This window comes from Coregonus lavaretus, assembly GCF_964263955.1.
Source record: "Coregonus lavaretus genome assembly, chromosome: 17".
In the NCBI taxonomy this organism is placed as follows: Eukaryota; Metazoa; Chordata; class Actinopteri; order Salmoniformes; family Salmonidae; genus Coregonus; species Coregonus lavaretus.
The window spans coordinates 41,070,601-41,090,468 of record NC_140004.1 but is presented as its reverse complement, the minus strand read 5'-3'; the positions used below and the strand labels follow the sequence as shown (position 1 = coordinate 41,090,468).

The 19,868-nt window shown below is 45.6% G+C and overlaps 1 pseudogene across 1 annotated transcript in view; it reads left to right on the top strand.

Moving 5' to 3' along the window:
• LOC311144399 (F-box/WD repeat-containing protein 8-like) overlaps nucleotides 1-19,868 on the top strand; it is a 28,523-nt pseudogene that overhangs the window by 5,303 nt on the left and 3,352 nt on the right. The window contains exons 5-8 of the transcript XR_014615583.1: nucleotides 2,933-3,080; nucleotides 3,727-3,893; nucleotides 4,312-4,526; nucleotides 12,456-12,583. The product of XR_014615583.1 is annotated as an F-box/WD repeat-containing protein 8-like (transcript). The remainder of the gene's footprint in view (nucleotides 1-2,932; nucleotides 3,081-3,726; nucleotides 3,894-4,311; nucleotides 4,527-12,455; nucleotides 12,584-19,868) is intronic.

The window sequence follows — 19,868 nt, the reverse complement described above, 5'->3', positions numbered from 1 at the left end:
CATCTAGATGATTCTGTGGTTCCATGTTTGGGGAAGGCCCTTTCTTGTTTCAGCATGACAATGCCCCTGTGCACAAAGCAAGGTCCATACAGAAATGGTTTGTTGAGATCGGTGTGGAAGAACTTGACTGGCCTGCACAGAGCCCTGACCTCAACCCCATTGAACACCTTTGGGGTGAATTGGAACGCCGACTGCATATTAATGCCCATGATTTTGGAATGAGCTGTTCGACGAGCAGGTGTCCACCTACTTTTGGTCATGTAGTGTATATACAGTGAGGGGAAAAAAGTATTTGAAAAATCCAGAAAAACGCATGTCAAAAATGTTATAAATTGATTTGCATTTTAATGAGGGAAATAAGTATTTGACCCCACTGCAAAACATGACTTAGTACTTGGTGGCAAAACCCTTGTTGGCAATCACAGAGTTCAGACGTTTCTTGTAGTTGGCCACCAGGTTTGCACACATCTCAGGAGGGATTTTGTTCCACTCCTCTTTGCAGATCTTCTCCAAGTCATTAAGGTTTCGAGGCTGACGTTTGGCAACTCGAACCTTCAGCTCCCTCCACAGATTTTCTATGGGATTAAGGTCTGGAGACTGGCTAGGCCACTCCAGGACCTTAATGTGCTTATTCTTGAGCCACTCCTTTGTTGCCTTGGCTGTGTGTTTTGGGTCATTGTCATGCTGGAATACCCATCCACGACCCATTTTCAATGCCCTGGCTGGGGGAAGGAGGTTCTCACCCAAGATTTGACGGTACATGGCCCCGTCCATCAACCCTTTGATGCGGTGAAATTGTCCTGTCCCCTTAGCAGAAAAATACCCCCAAAGCATATTGTTTCCACCTCCATGTTTGATGGTGGGGATGGTGTTCTTGGGGTCATAGGCAGCATTCCTCCTCCTCCAAACACGGCGAGTTGAGTTGATGCCAAAGAGCTCGATTTTGGTCTCATCTGACCTCAACACTTTCACCCAGTTCTCCTCTGAATCATTCAGATGTTCATTGGCAAACTTCAGACGGCCCTGTATATGTGCTTTCTTGAGCAGGGGGATCTTGCGGGCGCTGCAGGATTTCAGTACTTCACGGCGTAGTGTGTTACCAATTGTTTTCTTGGTGACTATGGTCCCAGCTGCCTTGAGATCATTGACAAGATCCTCCCGTGTAGTTCTGGCCTGATTCCTCACCGTTCTCATGATCATTGCAACTCCATGAGGTGAGATCTTGCATGGAGCCCCAGGCCGAGGGAGATTGACAGTTCTTTTGTGTTTCTTCCATTTGCGAATAATCGTACCAACTCTTGTCACCTTCTCACCAAGCTGCTTGACGATGGTCTTGTAAGCCATTCCAGCCTTGTGTAGGTCTACAATCTTGTCCCTTACATCCTTGGAGAGCTCTTTGGTCTTGGCCATGGTGGAGAGTTTGGAATCTGATGGATTGATTGCTTCTGTGGACAGGTGTCTTTTATACAGGTAACAAACTGAGATTAGGAGCACTCCCTTTAAGAGTGTGCTCCTAATCTCAGCTCGTTACCTGTATAACAGACACCTAGGAGCCAGAAATCTTTCTGATTGAGAGGGGGTCAAATACTTATTTCCCTCACTGTACATATTTACAACTGTAACAATGATATATGTCCATTTGGGACAAATACCTCGTACTCCTCCACATTGATCTGGTACTGGTACTTCCTGTATATAGCTCCACATTGATCTGGTACTGGTACTCCCTGTATATAGCTCTATTATTGTGTATTTTATTATTTTGAAACTCTGCATCTTTGGGAAGGGCTCGTAAGCAAGCATTTCACGGTAAAGTCTACACCAGTTGTATTCAGCGTATGTGGACAAATAACATTTGATTTAATATGATTTGGATCACTAAGATACTCATTGTGGAGTTTAGCATCACTATGAAAACCTTGTTTAACCAGGGTTGAGTTTTAGTGGACATTTTTATTTTCCGCTGCTTTTTCTAGGCAAACGGATAAAATATTTATCTCACTTTTATACAGTATCTTGTAGAGGCACTGATGAAGCAGAACTACAGGTTGTGCACTGATCTTGCCTGAAATTGATCCATCAAAAGTTTCATGATTTGGAAGAGGGAAAGTACCAGCTGAGGCATGAATTTCTCCTGTTGATTCTTGGCTAAAGGACGATGCACTAATTATGTTGAGTGTTGTTACCTTCCTGACAAACCATGATATTTCAGATGGAGTGTTTTAGCCTCGTTTCCTCTCTGTCTGTCTGTCTGTCTGTCCCATTTCCTCATGCTGGGAGACGGATGCTCAGTGAAGTGGGTGAAGTGGTTTAAGTGATTGTAGCATGTAAATTGGGGAGTGGAAGCTAGCTATCTCACGATCTTGTTTGTGCCACAGTGTCATTGGTAGCTAGCTAGCTGAAAGGGTTTATCTGGCAACCCATTGGTGCCACTCTCAGTGTTTATCTCTGTCTGCAACTCTCTCCAACAGCCCAACCCAGCACCAGTTCTGACCCACATCCAGGCTCCAGCAGCGGAAAGGGTCTCCGTCCGTCTGAGGCAGCCCAGGGCAGCTGGTGCTGGGGTGGACCTGGGGTGGACCTGGAGTAGCTTGTCTCGTGGCTCGTCTCAGGCCGGCTTTGAGGAACTCAGCTGCCACCTCACCCACTCTGCATGTCTACAATTGACTGAGCTGCCAATGGGAAACTTGGGAAACGTTTGGTGTTTCTATGCATGTGCACAGAGAGGACTGTATATGTGTAGAGCTAGGATGAGCTAGCTATATCTGCTTAGAGCTACTGTAGGCCGTAACTGATGCCTGCCTTGTCCTCTTGAGCAGTATACGTCAATGTTTCGTAACAAGTGACTGTTTTAGGCTTCTATTCACTTTGTGGCGAATCTCTTTAATGTTAATATCATCGTGTTGTGTAACGTTGTTTTCCGTCCCCCTAGGTACACGTCAGGGGATGTGAGGCTGTGGGACACCCTCCACTGGGACTCTGCAGCCTCCTTCCTGAGGCCCAGCCCCCCCCTGACTGTAGACCTCACCCCCAGACCTCATGTCAGTCATGTCCGGTGTGGCTTCCTATGACGATGGTGAGTGGGGGTCTTCAACTCTCCAGTCAACTTAGTGGCTATTCCACTGGCTAGCCTTATCCTTCCAGTCTAGGACAGTGAAAAAGAGTGCCACCTGTTGGTCGGTGGTCTCTGAAAGAAGTGCTGGTTTCAATAGGTACAATCACCCTGGTGTCTATGTTCGAAGGTAATGACCAGCAGGAGACTGATGAACAGTTCACACTTTATTACCAAGTTCCATTAAGGAAGTTTTCACATTTGTAATTCGGTACCGTGGTGCAGTTCTCTGTAGCGTTTGTGGGAATTGTACAGAAAACGTTTTGCTTTCACAAGACTTGAAAATAACCGTTTCAGGGTGCGATTAGCAAGACACACATTCTACGTTAGCAAGCTAGCTTGTTTACAATGGGCAAAAGGTTCCACGTGACTCGTGCTGCCGCATCACAATACCTGGTACTCCGGTCCTGCTACTCATACAGGTCCAGGATTAGTTTCAGCCAGGGTCCGTTTGTGTTTCACACATGCTTTGCACTGTAGATCAGGGTACCAAATGCTCCAGGATCCGGGTCATACAGAAATGTGTGAAAACGCCCTAAAGTGTATGTACATGTGGATGGCCACACTGAGAAGTCTTTGGTTACAGGTTAACTGTGTATTCTGCTCCTGTGTAGGCTGTGTGGAGCACAGAGACAGGACAGGATCCCTGGGAGGGTCCACACCCTGGCTCTGAGCCTGGAGAGCCCCATCTTGGCTACTGCTGCTGGGCTAGACGTCCGGTTGGACCAGCCTGATGACGGGCTACTGGAGGATCCTCTGCCAGGCCATGCTGCCCAAACCTGTGAGTCTCTCTCTCAATTCAATTTCAATTCAAAGGGCTTTATTGGTATGGGAAACATATGATTACATTGTCTCTCTCTCTCTCTCTCTCTCTCTCTCTCTCTCTCTCTCTCTCTCTCTCTCTCGCTCTCGCTCTCGCTCTCTCTCTCTGATTGGTCTGGAGAAGCACCATCAGCTTGATAATTTTAATTAGGATTATGATAGAATCCCCTGATGCAATGATAGTGTGTCTACTTTGATCCAGTCTGCTGTTGTGATTTCTGATATTTTAATTCCTCTATCTGTCACAGTCAATCCATTATGTACCATATTAGTTCACTAACAGTGCAACTGGACTTTTCATATGTGAGGTACTTTAGACTTCTCACTCCATGTGACAGTAATCAGCAGGCTGAATACATTTATAACTTTCCTAACAGAGGCTCTGGTCACAGGTGGAGTCTATGGTCCTGGTGCCAGTGGCCCCCTGGTGGCCCTCTCTGCTGGGGAGACAGTGTACCTGCTGGCCCCTGAGGACCTGGAGCCCTGAGTGTACCACACCGTCTACCCCATCACCTGTCTGGACGCCTCGGTGACGCACGCTGCCCTGGGGGTCAAGAGCTGTGGCTGGGCCATTAACGATGGAGGCAACAAGGTGAAGCAACATTGAATTGATTACAGTCTTTTGACAGGGTCGTATTCATTAGGGCATTCATTGAAAATTAGGGTTTCTAATGAATGCAACCCAGGTGTTGTTTTTTCTCTACTGTACCTGGAGTTAGGAACAGGGTTACATTGAGGTAGTTATGCCAAAGCTATGCACAAAGCCAATACTGAAGCCCAAACCATTATTTTTCTGAGTGCTCAACACATTTGGACAGCTACAAATTGGCCAACCTTGAATGTTTTTTCTTTTTTACTGATATAACTATAGGGCTGAATTTAAGCACATGAACACACACACACACACACACACACACACACACACACACATACATCCACACACATGCACACACACACACACACACACACACACACATGCACACACACACACACATACATACGTACACGCGTACTAAACATGTTCAGTCTATTTCCCAAAGTATCTGCTGTTTGTATATACTGTATTAATGTGGTGTATCTAAGGACCCTGCTACTAACTTAGCCCTCTGCATATTACATAGCTGGGAAACAAAGTTTATGTGGCTTTCTTTCAAGCAAGACGCAACAGCGAAGGTACAATGGTGCGTACAGAGACCTCCACACACGTTGAGTTCTCCACAGCAGTGAAGTGAGCTGTAGCCTATTAGCTGTTAGTGTTTCTTTTAGGCCTAAAATTAATTTGTTCAAATGGGCAGAATATTATACTGTACAGTGCATTCTGAAAGTATTCAAACCCCTTGACTTTTTCCACTTTTTGTTACATTACAGCCTTATTCTAGAATGGATTAAATTGTTTTTTCCCCTCATCAATCTACACACAATACCCCATAATGATAAAGCAAAAACAGGTTTTAAGAAATGTTTGCTAATTAAAAAAATAAAAATAAATAAAAAGGAAATATTATTCAGAACCTTTACTCAGCACTCTGTTGAAGCACCTTTGGCAGCGATTACAGCCTTGAGTCTTCTTGGGTATGATGCTACAAGCTTGGCACACCTGTATTTGGGGAGTTTCTCCCATTCTTCTCTGCAGATCCTCTCAAGCTCGGTCAGGTTGGATGGGGAGCGTCGCTGCACAACTCTTTTCAGGTTTCTCCAGAGATGTTCGTTCAGGTTCAAGTCCAAGCTCTGGCTGGGCCACTGAAGGACACTCAGAGACTTGTCCTGAAGCCACTCCTGCGTTGTCTTGGCTGTGTGCTTAGGGTCGTTGTCCTGTTGGAGGGTGAACCTTCGCCCCAGTCTGAGGTCCTGAGTGCTCTGTAGCAGGTTTTATCAAGGATCTCTCTGTACTTTGCTCCGTTCATCTTTCCCTCGATCCTGACTAGTCTCCCAGTCCCTGCCGCTGAAAAACATCCCCACAGCATGATGCTGCCACGACCATGCTTCACTGTAGGGATGGTATTGGCAAGGTGATGAGCAGTGCCTGGTTTCCTCCAGACGTGACGCTTGGCATTCAGGCCAAAGAGTTCAAACTTGGTTTCATCAGACCAGAGAATCTTGTTTCTCATGGTCTGAGAGTCCTTTAGGAGCCTTTTGGAAACTCCAAGTGGGCTGTCATGTGCCTTTTACTGAGGAGTAGCTTCCGTCTGGCCACTCTACCATAAAGGCCTGATTGGTGGAGTGCTGCAGAGATGGTGGTCCTTCTGGAAGGTTCTCCGATCTCCACAGAGGAACTCTGGAGCTCTGACCATCAGGTTCTTGGTCACCTCCCTGACCAAGGCCCGTCTCCCCCGATTGCTCAGTTTGGCCGGGCGGCCAGCTCTAGGAAGTCTTGGTGGTTCCAAACTTCTTCCATTTAAGAATGATGGAGGCCACTGTGTTCTTGGGGACATTCAATGCTGCAGACATGTTTTGGTACCCTTCCCCAGATCTGTGCCTTGACACAATACTGTCTCAGAGCTCTATGGACAATTCCTTCTACCTCATGGCTTGGTTTTTAATCTGACATGCACTGTTATTTGTGAGACCTTATATAGACAAGTGTGTGCCTTTCCCAAATCATGTCCAATCAATTGAATTTACCACAGGTGGACTCCAATCAAGTTGTAGAAACATCTCAAGGATGATCAATGGAAATAGGATGCACCTGAGCTCAATTTCGAGTCTCATAGCAAAGGGTCTGAATACTTACGCTCCCAGTCAAAAGTTTGGACACACCTACTCATTCAAGGGTTTTTCTTTATTTTTACTCTTTTTTATATTGTAGAATAATAGTGAAGACATAAACTATGAATTAACACAAATGGAATCATGTAGTAAACAAAAAAGTGTTTTATATTTTATATTTGAGATTCTTCAAATAGCCACCCTTTGCCATGATGACAGCTTTGCACACTCTTGGTATTCTCTCAACCAGATTCATGAGGTAGTCACCTGGAATGCATTTCAATTAACAGGTGTGCCTTGTTAAAAGTTAATTTGTGGAATTTCTTTCCTTCTTAATGCGTTTGAGCCAATCAGTTGTGTTGTGACAAGGTAGGGGGGGGTATACAGAAGATAGCCCTATTTGGGAAAAGACAAAGTCCATATTATGGCAAAAACAGCTTAAATAAGCAAAGAGAAACGACAGTCCATCATTACTTTAAGACAGGAAGGTCAGTCAATACGGAAAATGTCATGAACTTTTAAAGTTTCTTCAAGTGCAGTTGCAAACACCATCAAGTGCTATGATGAAACTGGCTCTCATGTGGACCGCCACAGGACTGGAATACCCAGAGTAACTTCTGCTGCAGAGGATAAGTTCATTAGAGTTACCAGTCTCAGAAATTGCAGCCCAAATAAATGCTTCACAGAGTTCAAGTAACAGACACATCTCAACATCAACTGTTCAGAGGGGAATATGTGAATCAGGCCTTCATGGTCGAATTGCTGCAAATAAACCACTACTAAAGGACACCAATAAGAAGAAGAGACCTGCTTGGGCCAAGAAACACGAGCAATGGACATTAGACCCGTGGAAATGTGTCCTTTGGTCAGGAGTCCAAATGGGAGATTTTTGGTTCCAGGTGTGGGTGAACGGATGATCTCCACATGTGTAGTTCCCACCTTAAAGCATGGAGGAGGAGGTGTTATGGTGTGGGGGTGCTTTGCTGGTGCTGGTGATTTATTTAGAATTCAAGGCACACTTAACCAGCATGGCTACCACAGCATTCTGCAGTGATACGCCATCCCATCTGGTTTGGGCTAAGTGGGACTATCATTTGTTTTTCAACAGGACAATGACCCAACACACCTCCAGGCTGTGTAAGGGCTATTTTACCAAGAAGGAGAGTGATGGAGTGCTGCATCAGATGACCTGGCCTCCACAATCCCCCGACCTCAACCCAATTGAGATGGTTTGGGATGACTTTTGAATGGTACTGTATGTAAATAAGGTATTTCAGTTTTTTTTATTTTTAATACATTTGCAAACTTTTCTAAAAACCTTTTTTTTTTGCTTTGTCATTGTTGGGTATTGTGTGTAGATAACATTTTAGAATAAGGCTGTAACGTAACAAAATGTGGAAAAAGTGAAGGGGTCTGAATACTTTCCGAATGCACTGTATATAGCATACAGAAATTCGATCAGTTATAGGCTACAGTTCAGATCTGGTAAAAGGCTGACATTTGGTCATTTCAATTAAGCTAAAAAAAATAGGTGAAACACGGACACCAAAATGTCTTTGTCGTGACATTTCATAACCTTAAAAGGATCCAAATTGGGCTTTAGTTGTAAATCGGTGTCATGCATTTCGGTGTGTTTCAAGACAAATATTTGCAAGATGTGGTTTTGTGACAAAAACCCTGTTTGAAAAACCGACTTAGTTAAACACCTTAGTCTGTCTTTCCCCTCTAAACGTTTAATGTTTTGTTTAGGCACAGATGCTGGTACTTAAGTAATTAGTCGAGTGACTAAGGACCGGTCCCAAATGGAGCCTCTCTCTGTTGGTTAGACAGGTCTTTGGCAGAGCTATCCCACTGACATCATTACAATGTTCTCATTCCTGATGATGTTATATTATCAGTAAAGCGCCACATAGTGGCCTGGGAGAAAGTTTGAGAGTGAACTTTATTTGATTCACCGCAGAGTGGAGGATGCAGAGCTACACGGGCCCCTGTAGCTCAGTTGGTAGAGCATAACGTTTGCAACGCCAGGGTTGTGGGTTTGATTCCCATGGGGGGCCAGTATGAAAAATAAATAAAAATAAATGTATGCACTCACTAACTGTAAGTCACTCTGGATAAGAGCATCTGCTAAATGATTAAAATGTTAAATGTAAAATGTAAATAACTTTGCTGCAGTGCTTCCTCTCAAGGTTACAGCTAAAGGATTTTTAAAAAATCTTGTAGAATCAATTGAGATGTCATATAGCCTACCAGCTCCACAGGTCTTCAATCTGACTAGGCATACATTTTGATGTCTCACGTCCTGTCAAAAATACTGTCACTTAGGCCTATTTTTTTCATATGAAATATTCTAAGACAACGCTACTGATTAGATAATATTTGATATGGTAGTGAATTAAATCGAACATTGAGTTTTCTTTTGTTTCCTTTCTCCACTAGCTAGCTCATCTTCTCTAGATAATGCCAATTCATGATTAGCACGTTTTCCCTTCACTAATTAAACTGAAGAATTACAACTTTTAATCAGCTTTAACAAGTCTATCGGTTTCATAGTGTTTCTGACATCATTTTCCTTCTGCGAAGAGGGAAGTAAGAATTGCCAACAGACTCTGCTGAGGCAGAATGTGTTATGTGTTATTTCATGAGAAGACATATGCCTAATTAAAAGCTGTGAAAAGAATGGAGGTGGCATCCAGACATTTTCACTCTCTCTCTTCACACCGAGGAGTTGAGTCATAACTAGGACTTGTTGCTTTTCCAGCTACATGTTTTAGAGGTATTATGACATGAATGGTCTTTGTAATGGATCCTGTCTGTCTGTCTGTCTGTGTCTCTCTCTCTCTCTGTCTGTGACTGTCTATCTGTGTCTGTCTCTCTCTCGGTGTCTGTCTGTGTCTGTCTGTCTGTGTGTGTCTCTCTCTCTGTCTGTGACTGTCTATCTGTGTCTGTCTCTCTCTCGGTGTCTGTCTGTCTGTCTGTCTGTCTGTCTGTCTGTCTGTCTGTCTGTCTGTCTGTGTCTGTCTGTCTGTGTGTGTCTCTCTGTCTGTCTGTCTGCTCCTGTGTACGGTATGTTGCTAAGTGTCTACAAGTCTCATGTATTTATCTGTCTTGTTCATGTCTTTGTTTATTGGCCTATCTCTCTGGTGCCTGTGAGAGTCGGCTAGAGTGAGCTAGTGAGTCAGTCTCCCTCACCTCTGGACCTGCACCCTCCTTCCCTTCCCCTCCCCACCCCAACTCCTCCCATCCCTCTCTCCCCTCCTCCGCCAGTGGACTTGGGGGGGTCTAGACATCTGCTCAGTGCTGTGCTGGACTCCTGTTACCCTTTACCCTGTTACCCTGTTACCCTGTTACCCTGTTACCCTGTTACCCTGTTACCCTGTACCCTGTTACCCTGTACCCTGTTACCCTGTTACCCTGTTACCCTATACCCTGTATCCTGTTACCCTGTTACCCTGTACCCTGTTACCCTGTACCCGCCGCCCCCATAGGTTACACACAACACATCCATAACATAGATTTGTTCAGTGAAAAGTGTGGCATGTTCCGTTAGGATCAATTCGTCGTTTAGGATCAACGGTCTTGATTAACTTCTGACAGGTCTGAGTTGCTTTGAATGTTTATCTTCAAACTCTGTGAGTTTATATTGACTGTATTCATGTCAGTGTTTGTTCACATTGGATCTATAAGTCAGGTCTACATGTGCTTTAAAAGCATTAACCTACCTGACAGCTGAAAGTCAAGTGTAATAACAATGCAACATGAACTCAACAGACTGCATCATTTGACAATCGTTTAGTGACATTTGTCTTCATTTACTTAACAGAGGAACTCGTGAAGGCAGCGATTTAGGACAAATTATAGATTATTATTTTATTTTTGCTCAAACTATCTCTCCAGGAATCCAGCAGCCACATTAACACGATGACTCTGCTGTAGCCAAAGCCATGATGCCTTTCATCAAAGCATGCTGAGGTGCTCCCTAAACTGTTTCCATATTAGCGTCAAACTGTCTCTATGCTCGTTTTCACTGACAGCTCCTCCACATAATAGCTGGATTGGGCTGCTTTTTAATCAAATCCCCTCCCCCCAAACTGAGATGATTCATCGAAAAAAAGACAAGCAGACATCCCCCCTCCTCTCCTCTCCTGTCTCCTTCCCTCTCATCTCTCCTCTCTCCTTCCCTCATCTCCCCTCTCCTTCCCTCTCCTCTCTCCTTCCCTATCCTCTCTCCTTCCCTCTCATCTTTCCTTCCCTCTCATCTCCTCTCTCTTTCTCTCTCCTCTCATCTCCCCTCTCCTTTTCTCCTCTCCTCTCCTCTCCTCTCCTCTCCTCTCCTCTCCTCTCCTCTCCTCTCCTCTCCTCTCCTCTCCTCTCCTCTCCTCTCCTCTCCTCTCCTCTCCTCTCCTCTCCTCTCCTCTCCTCTCCTCTCCTCTCCTCTCCTCTCCTCTCCTCTCCTCTCCTCTCTTTCCACCTTTCCTCCTCCTATCCCCCTTCCCAAATCCCGTCAAGCTGTCATTTCAAAGTCCTGTGTGTGTGTTTGTTTGTATGTGTGTGAGTGTGTCCGGTGTTTGTGTGTGTGTGTGTGTGTGTGTGTGTGTGTGTGTGAGTGTGTCCTGTGTGCGATTTTGGCTTGCTCCGCTCGGGGCCAGCTCACATTAAGGCTGCCTGGCCCAAATAGGAGACACAAAACAGTTGGCATCTTCTCAAGCCTTACATCATGCTGCCTGCTCCCTCTCCCCGATCTCTCTCTTCTCTTCCCCCTCTCGCTCGCTCGCTCCCCCCTCTTCTCTTTTCTCTCATCCTTTGTTTAATGTCTTTATCTATCATTCCCCATTCTGTCTGAACGTTGGCTAGTTTGTTTAGTTTTGCTTTGAAAGAGAACAGCTCCAGCCACTAATTGACCAATTATAACAGCCAGATTACATCATTTAAATAACATTTGAAAAGGTTTTTGTTATGGAGCTGGAGGGAACACAATTAATAATTATCTTTGAATTAATATTGATATGCTTGTTGGTCAATTTCCTTCCTATCATATTCAAACCTTTTTGTTAATTAAGCTTTACAACACTGTATTCATAGCCCTTTTGTTAAGAAAATGTAGTGTTTATAATTACTGACAACCATTTTATTTCATTTAGATTCTGTTAATTTCCCTACATGTCAGCTGAAAACTGTAGTCCAGCATCTGTTACGAAGCATGGTCTGCTGCCTGCTTGTTAACAGCACAGAGATTCATTCCTGTGTAAAAGCGAGGCAATGGAAAGTGTTGTGATGAGTCTCGGAGCTCAGACAGACAGAGACAGTGTGTGTGTGTGTGTGTGTGTGTGTGTGTGAGACTAGAAATTTGTGAGGATCAACATCTGTCTTTACTGCTTTAGGTCTGATGCTGCTGCTAAATGTAGAGTACATCATGAGGACGTTTTACACTCTGCTCAATCTGCTCATATCCAGGTGTTCTCTAACTCCTGCTGCAGTGTTCAGGGATCAAATCAAAATCAAATCAAATCAAATGTTATTTGCCACATGCGCCAAATACAACAGGTGTAGACATTACCGTGAAATGCTTACTTACAGCCCTTAACCAATAATGCATTTATTTTTTAATAAAAAAAGTAACATAAAACAACAACAACAAAAAAGTGAGCAGAAGTAAAATAAAATAACAGTATGAATACATCTGTCTGTAGAAACAGCATCCATCACCAAATATCTATTTTTCTATGTGTTGCCTCTGTTTATATTCAGGTGCAGAATAATTTTTGCCCAAGTAGCCAGTGAAGGAGTCTAACTCTCTGTGTGTTATTGTGTTCAGATCCAGGTGTACAGCTTAGAAACAGGCCAGTCTGAGGTGTTTGTGGGAAACTCAGCAGGAGACTTCTCCTGTGTCAACCTGAGAGACAGCCCCCCTCACCTGATGGTGTGTGGAAACAAAGACGGGAGGTACGGGACCCAATGTGTCATTACACCTGCTGCGTGTACACACACAATGCCACACACACACACACGCACTACTATGGTGTTAAAATCTGTCACACACACATTATTTTTGCCTGTCAGATTTTAGCACCACAGTAGTACCAGATTAGATCCAGTGGCTCCCTTGGGTACACCTGCTGGGCTCTAGTCAGAAACAAACCTATTTATCACAATACAATATTCCTCAACACACAATCACAATGGATTAAGAACATTGGAATGTGGAGGTACAAACAGAATACTTGCAGCCGGGAGGATCAGGTGTTTGGAAAATTGCAAAAAGAAAAGCAATTTTCTTCGCACCTTCGCTGGCAGAAATAAAACAGATTTTATAAGAGGGAGCTACGTGGGTCAGCGGAATGTTATCTGCAGCCTGGGGGTATTTGTGAGGGAGACAACGGGAGGCAGATGCTGGCAGCCTTCACACTGCTGTCCTGTAGTCTCGCCATTCAGACGCTAAAACACACACACATGCGCTGCATCTGCAACCTGGCTCTCCGAATGGGGGAAAGAAACAAACAAAAAAAGGCATTTTCATCTGCATTTGTCCCTGACAGCAGGGCAGGAGTTGGTAGGTAAAATAAAGAAAAAAGTATTTGGCAGAATCCTTACCAATCAAACTCCTGCTATGGGTTTCCTACCAAATTCATCAGGCTTTAAGTAGACAGCCAAATGCAGACAAAGCCCAGGCAACTCTGTCTCATTGTGCATAGCCGGTCTTTTAAAGGTGGGAGCCCCAGCTCACCTGCAACAACAGCCAACTCCCCCTTAAGTAGCCTTGTATGTAGTCAGTCCCTCCCCCTTAAGTAGTCTTGTATGTAGTCAGACCCTCCCCCTTAAGTAGTATTGTATGTAGTCATTCCCTCCCCCTTAAATAGTATTGTATGTAGTCAGTCCCTCCCCCTTAAGTAGTCTTGAATGTAGTCAGTCCCTCCCCCTTAAGTAGTGTTGTATGTAGTGAGTCCCCCTTAAGTAGTCTTGTATGTAGACAATCCCTCACCCTTAAGTAGTCTTGTATGTAGTCAGACCCTCCCCCTTAAATAGTCTTGTATGTAGTCAATCCCTCCCCCTTAAGTAGTCTTGTATGTAGTCAGAACCTCCCCCTTAAGTAGTCTTGTATGTAGTCAATCCCTCCCCCTTAAGTAGTCTTGTATGTAGTCAGACCCTCCCCCTTAAGTAGTCTTGTATGTAGTCAATCCCTCCCCCTTAAGTACTGTTGTATGTAGTGAGTCCCTCCCCCTTAAGTAGTCTTGTATGTAGTCAATCCCTCCCCCTTAAGTAGTCTTGTATGTTGTCAGACCCTCCCCCTTAAATAGTATTTTATGTAGTCAATCCCTCCCCCTTAAGTAGTCATGTATGTAGTCAGATTCTCCCCCTTAAGTAGTCTTGTATGTAGTCGGTGTAATGAATACTCAGGGAGAAAAAGGTATAGATTCACGCGCAGAGCGCGGCAGGTGTTTATTTCACCTTCGCAGAAGGCAGGAATCATGGTCACAGGCAGGCAATGGTCATACACAGGTAGGTAAACAGGCAGGAGAAACAAAACTAGGACTGAAGGCTAAAACTTGTTCTCACAAACGAGCTAGGAAAAGGCTTAGTAGAATCAAAATGAACAATACCTCACAAGGCACAAACAGAAAGAACTGAACTAAATAAGGAGCTGATGAGAAACTAACACAGGTGAAATCAATGAACAAAAATGAAAGACAGGGCTATGTTCAAGTTCTGAGCATATTCGGTCCAGGCCATATACCGACTCCAGTCGTGTGGAGAGGCAGAACATTGTTGGCCGAGGCACTTTCCTATTTCTTGGTTCAGGAGAGGCTGAGGGCGACCCCCAGTCGGTCACAGAAGGCTCGCCACACCCGGGAGACAAACTGGGGCCCGCGGTCAGAGACGATGTCCTCTGGAATCCCATACAGACGGAACACCTGTTGGAACATACACTCAGCCAATTCCATGGCGTTAGGTAAATGAGGAAGAGGAACCAGACGACACATTTTTGAAAAATGGTCTACTATGACAAGGATGGTGGTGTTACCAGAGGATTCTGGAAGGTCTGTGATGAAGTCAACAGCTATGTGGGACCAGGGTCTGTGAGGGATTGACAAAGGTTGAAGCTTACTGGAAGGGAGATGACGAGGGCTTTTGGTTTGGGCGCAGACTGGACAGGAGAGTACGTAATCCCTGACGTTGGATGCCAGTGAGGACCACCAGAATTTACGTGCTAGAAGTTCGGTGGTTCTTGTAATGCCCGGATGTCCTGACCCCAAGGACGTGTGACACCATTGCATCAGTTGGGGTCTAACAGCTGCTGGTACGTAACTCTTCCCTGCTGGGGTCTCAGAAGGAGCCGGGTCTAAGGTTAGGGCTTCTTGTATGGCACAGTGAACCTCCCACTGTACCGGTCCCATAATGCAAGAGGAAGGAAGAATGGGTGTAGGGTCTGAGTTACTGGTCGGAAGGTCAAACTGGTGGGAGAGAGCATCAGCTTTTACGTTTTTCTTTCCAGGGATGTATGTAACATGAAAATGGAAGCATGTGAAGAAGAGAGCCCAGCGGGCTTGTCTGGAGTTTAACATCTTGGCCCCTCTGATATATTCCAGATTATGATGATCTGTTAGGACGAGAAAAGGGATGTTGTGCGCCCTCCAACCAGTGGCGCCACTCCTCGAGGGCCAACTTGATGGTGAGGAGTTCTCTGTTCACCACACCGTAATTCCTCTCAGCGGGGGATAACTTCCTGGAGAAGAAGGTACAAGGATGTGATTTTGGAGGTGTTCCCACCCACTGAGAGAGTATGGCTCCTACTCCTACTTCGGAGGCATCCACCTCCAGGGTGGAAGGAACGGTCGGATCAGGTTGGCGAAGGACAGGAGCTGAGGTAAAGAGGCGTTTCAAGGTGTTGAAAGCAGTCAGGGCGGTATCAGTCCATTGAAGGGTCCGGGTATTTTGGCTGGTAAGGGCAGTGAGGGGAGCGGCAGTAGAACTGAAGTTCCGAATGAACCGGCGATAGAAGTTGGAGAACCCAATGAAACATTGGAGTTCATTAACGGTGGTGGGTTTGGGCCAGTTACTGACAGCGGTGACTTTGTTCTCATCCATGCTGACCCCTCCAGGTGTCAGTACGAAACCGAGGAAGTTTACTGAGGTTACATGGAAGGTGCTCTTTTCAGTCTTCACATAAAGGTTATGGTCAAGGAGCCATTGAAGAACCCTTTGTACATGCTGTATGTGTTCCTTCAGGGAGTGGGAGTAAATCAGGATGTCATCAATGTAGACGATGAGAAAGCGGTTGATCATATCCTGGAAAACCTCGTTCCTAAAGGATTGGAAGACGGCGGGGGCGTTAGTAAGGCCGTAGGGCATGACCGGGTATTCGTGGTGCCCTCGTGCGGTGATAAAGGCCGTCTTCCATTCGTCGCCTTCACGTATATGGACAAGGTTATAAGCACTCCGCAGGTAGAGTTTTGTATAGATGTTGGCGTGGCCCACTTGTTCAAGGGTCGCTGGGATCAGAGGAAGAGGGAAACGGTTCTTGACCGTAACATCATTCAGGGAACGGTAATCAATACATGGACGAAGACCACCGTCCTTTTTTTCCAACGAAGAAGAAGCTGGACGTAGCTGGGGAAGAAGAAGGACGAATTAAACCGTTTTCGAGTACTTCATCAATGGAGTTCTCCATTGCCTCATTTTCCAGGATAGATGGGGGGTAAACACGGCCCTTCGGTAGGGACACTCCAGGGAGTAAGTCAATAGCACAGTCCCCTGGGCGATGTGGTGGCAGAGTGGAGGCCTTGATTTTGCTGAAGACATGGCTGTACAGGGCGTATTCAGATGGTATGGTGGGTGGCACTGCAGAGGCAGAGTCCTCAATGGTGGTGGCTCTGCAAGGTAGGCTGAAACAACTGGTGAAGCAAGTAGAAGACCAGGACAGTAGTTCACCTTGTCGCCACGAGATGGCAGGGTCGTGACGACAAAGCCAGGGGTGTCCGAGGATGAGTGGCTGTTTGGGGGATGAGAGTTCCATGAGTTGAATGGTTTCAGTGTTGAAGACTCCAATCTGGAGGTTAACGCTCTGTGTCAGGTGTGTATGAAGCCCGTGCCCAATGGTTGCCCGTCCAGGGTGTTAATCCTTAAGGGAGGGTGACAGGTGTAAGATCAATGTCAAGCTCTTGTACTAGCTGGTGATCGATGAAACTACCTGCTGCTCCCGAATCTATCAAGCCCGCTATGTACTTCGTTAACCCCCTTCACGGTTATCAATACTGGGATGGAGAATTGCTTCTGGGAGATATTTAGACATTCGGACCCGCCTACCTGCATGGCAGCGGAGGGACCCTTCTCATCCCTCCGTGGGGGGCGAACAGGCAATGGCTGAGTAGATGATCTTCCCCTCCACAGTATAGGCAGAGCCCTTCTTGGATCCGACTTTGATGTTCGATACACGGGAGAGGAGCATGACCCAACTGCATGGGCTCTGGAAGACTCGGACAGGATGACAGAATCATGGAAAGAGAAGGTTTTGGGTTCCTGGGCGGCAGAGTTCTTCGGCAGTCGGCGATGAGTTGGTCGATGGAGATGGACATACGAATGTATTGATTTAAATCCTGAAGGTCACCTCTACAGGCCAGCTCCGCCTGAAGTTCCCTGTTGAGCCCTCTTCGGTAGACAGTAAGTAAAGCAGCCTCACTCCATCCACTCCCTGCAGCCATGGTGCGGAACTCGAGGGCATACTTGGCAGCTGAATTGCGTCCTTGTTGAAGGTCTATTAGGAGGTCCCCGATAGGACGAACGGAAGGAGAGTGATCGAATACCTCTTTGAAGAGGGTGTGGAAATGGGTCTCGGATCTGAGTTCTGTGCTTTTGGCAGTCCATATGGCAGTGGCCCAATCCAGGGCTTTGCCTGTGAGTAGAGACACAACAAAATCCACCCTGCTCTTGTCGGTGGCAAAGTTAGTGGGGTTGTGCTCTACGTATTTGCTGCATTGCATCAGAAATCCCTGACATTTCCCAGGTGAACCGTCATATTTTTCAGGCATGGATATGAATGAAGGAGGGCTATTGGTTACGATACCTGGCATCGGAGGAGTAGGGATAGGCTGGCGGAGAAGATGGCAGATTTCCTCCATACACTCCTCTTGCTGGGTTAGGCGCCACTGTAGCTCCGCTGAATCCATTCAGTTTTTGGTGAGGTATTCTGTAATGAATACTCAGAGAGAAAAAGGTATAGATTCACGGGCAGAGTGCGGCAGGTGTTTATTACGCCTTCGCAGAAGGTAGGAATCGTGGTCACAGGCAGGCAATGGTCATACACAGGTAGGCAAACAGGCAGAAGAAACAAAACTAGGACTGAAGGTTAAAACTGGTTCTCACAAACGAGCTATGAAAAGCCTTAGTAGAATCAAAACAAACAATACCTCACAAGGCACAAACAGAAAGAACTGAACTAAATAAGGAGCTGATGAGACCAGGAGAGTAACTAACACAGGTGAAATCAATAAACAAAAATGAAAGACAGGGCTACGTTCAAGAACACAAAGAAACAGGGCTACGTTCAAGAACACAAAGAAACAGGGCTACGTTCAAGAACACAAGGTGAACTAAGAAAATAAATACAGAACCTTACAGTCCCTCTAATGTAGTAGTCTTGTATGTAGTCAGTCTCTCTGATGTAGTAGTCTTGTATGTAGTCAGTCTCTCTGATGTAGTAGTCTTGTATGTAGTCAGTCTCTCTGATGTAGTAGTCTTGTATGTAGTCAGTCTCTCTGATGTAGTAGTCTTGTATGTAGTCAGTCTCTCTGATGTAGTAGTCTTGTATGTAGTCAGTCTCTCTGATGTAGTAGTCTTGTATGTAGTCAGTCTCTGATGTAGTAGTCTTGTATGTAGTCAGTCTCTGATGTAGTAGTCTTGTATGTAGTCAGTCTCTGATGTAGTAGTCTTGTATGTAGTCAGTCTCTGATGTAGTAGTCTAGTATGTATTCAGTCAACTTGGTTGTGACAGTTTGGCCCCTGTCTGATGTGCTGTGGGGGACTAGGGGCAGGAGTCTGCTCTGGCTGTCCGTCAGGGTGGCCAAAGGCCAGGGCCTAATGCACATCTTCTTCCTCTCCATCTCCCTTCTCCTCCTCTCTAAATTGGTTGCTCTCTCACTCTTTTTCTGGAGTTTCCAGGGAGCAAACGAGGGTCCTGATTAGACCGGGGCTGTCTGGAATACTGCCCAGGCATCGTCTGAACAAACAGGAAGGATTGTGGGGGGGCGGGAGAGAGATGGGGACAGAGAGAGAGAGAGCCATGGTCGTGCCCAGTGGTCCTGTGCCAGTAGGAAATATCAAACCACAACCCTAAAACAAAGAAAAATATCCTGTGCTTTGTCTCCTCTAGTAGGCTTTCTGTTTCATGGCAGTCTGTTAAAATGTTCAATAGTCTAGTTTTCAACTTACCTTTAATGACCTCAACTGATGTTAAGATAACATGTTACAGTATTTGAGTGTCCACGGTACGATGATGTAATCCCAATCTGGTTTGTACAGCTCCACTCTCACATTGCTGTGTCTTCTAGTAGAAAACAAGGATCATGATGATTGATGTGTAGTAGCGTGTTCACTGGCAGCTCAGGGAAGACAGGGGCACAGTCCAAACAGACTGCCGGACAGTAACTTTTAATCCCCTTTGCTAAATCGCCCATGAAACAACACCACTCAGCAGCCACGACCACGGTTGCATCTCAAATGGCACCCTATTCCCTACATAGTGCACTACTTTTCACCAGGGCCCATAGTGCTCTGAACAAAAGTAGTGTACTAGGTAGGGAATAGGGTGCCTGTTGGGACAAAGCCCATGTCTCGCCATATGTCTTAGTTACAACACTAATGCCCATTTAGCTATGCAACCCTGATTCATTTAATTTCTTGAAGCGGAAATTTAATCTGTTCACCCCCAAATAAATTAGATTTGGTGTATGAACTTTTGGAAAGCTTTTAGCATGGACTCATCCTCTGGCTGCTGCTGGGGACCCAATAAACTAAAGCAGTGATGAACAGATGGAGCTGAGGTCCATGGGGCATGTGTGGCTCGTCAAACCAGACCCAAGAATCCTCCTCTTAGTTGTATTAATGTTACAGCACTGCCATAATGTGTCCCAAATGGCACCCTATTCCCTATATAGTGCACTACTTTTAACCAGGCCCCATATGGCTCTGGTCAAAAGAAGTGCACTATATAGGGAATAGGGTGCCATTTGGGACC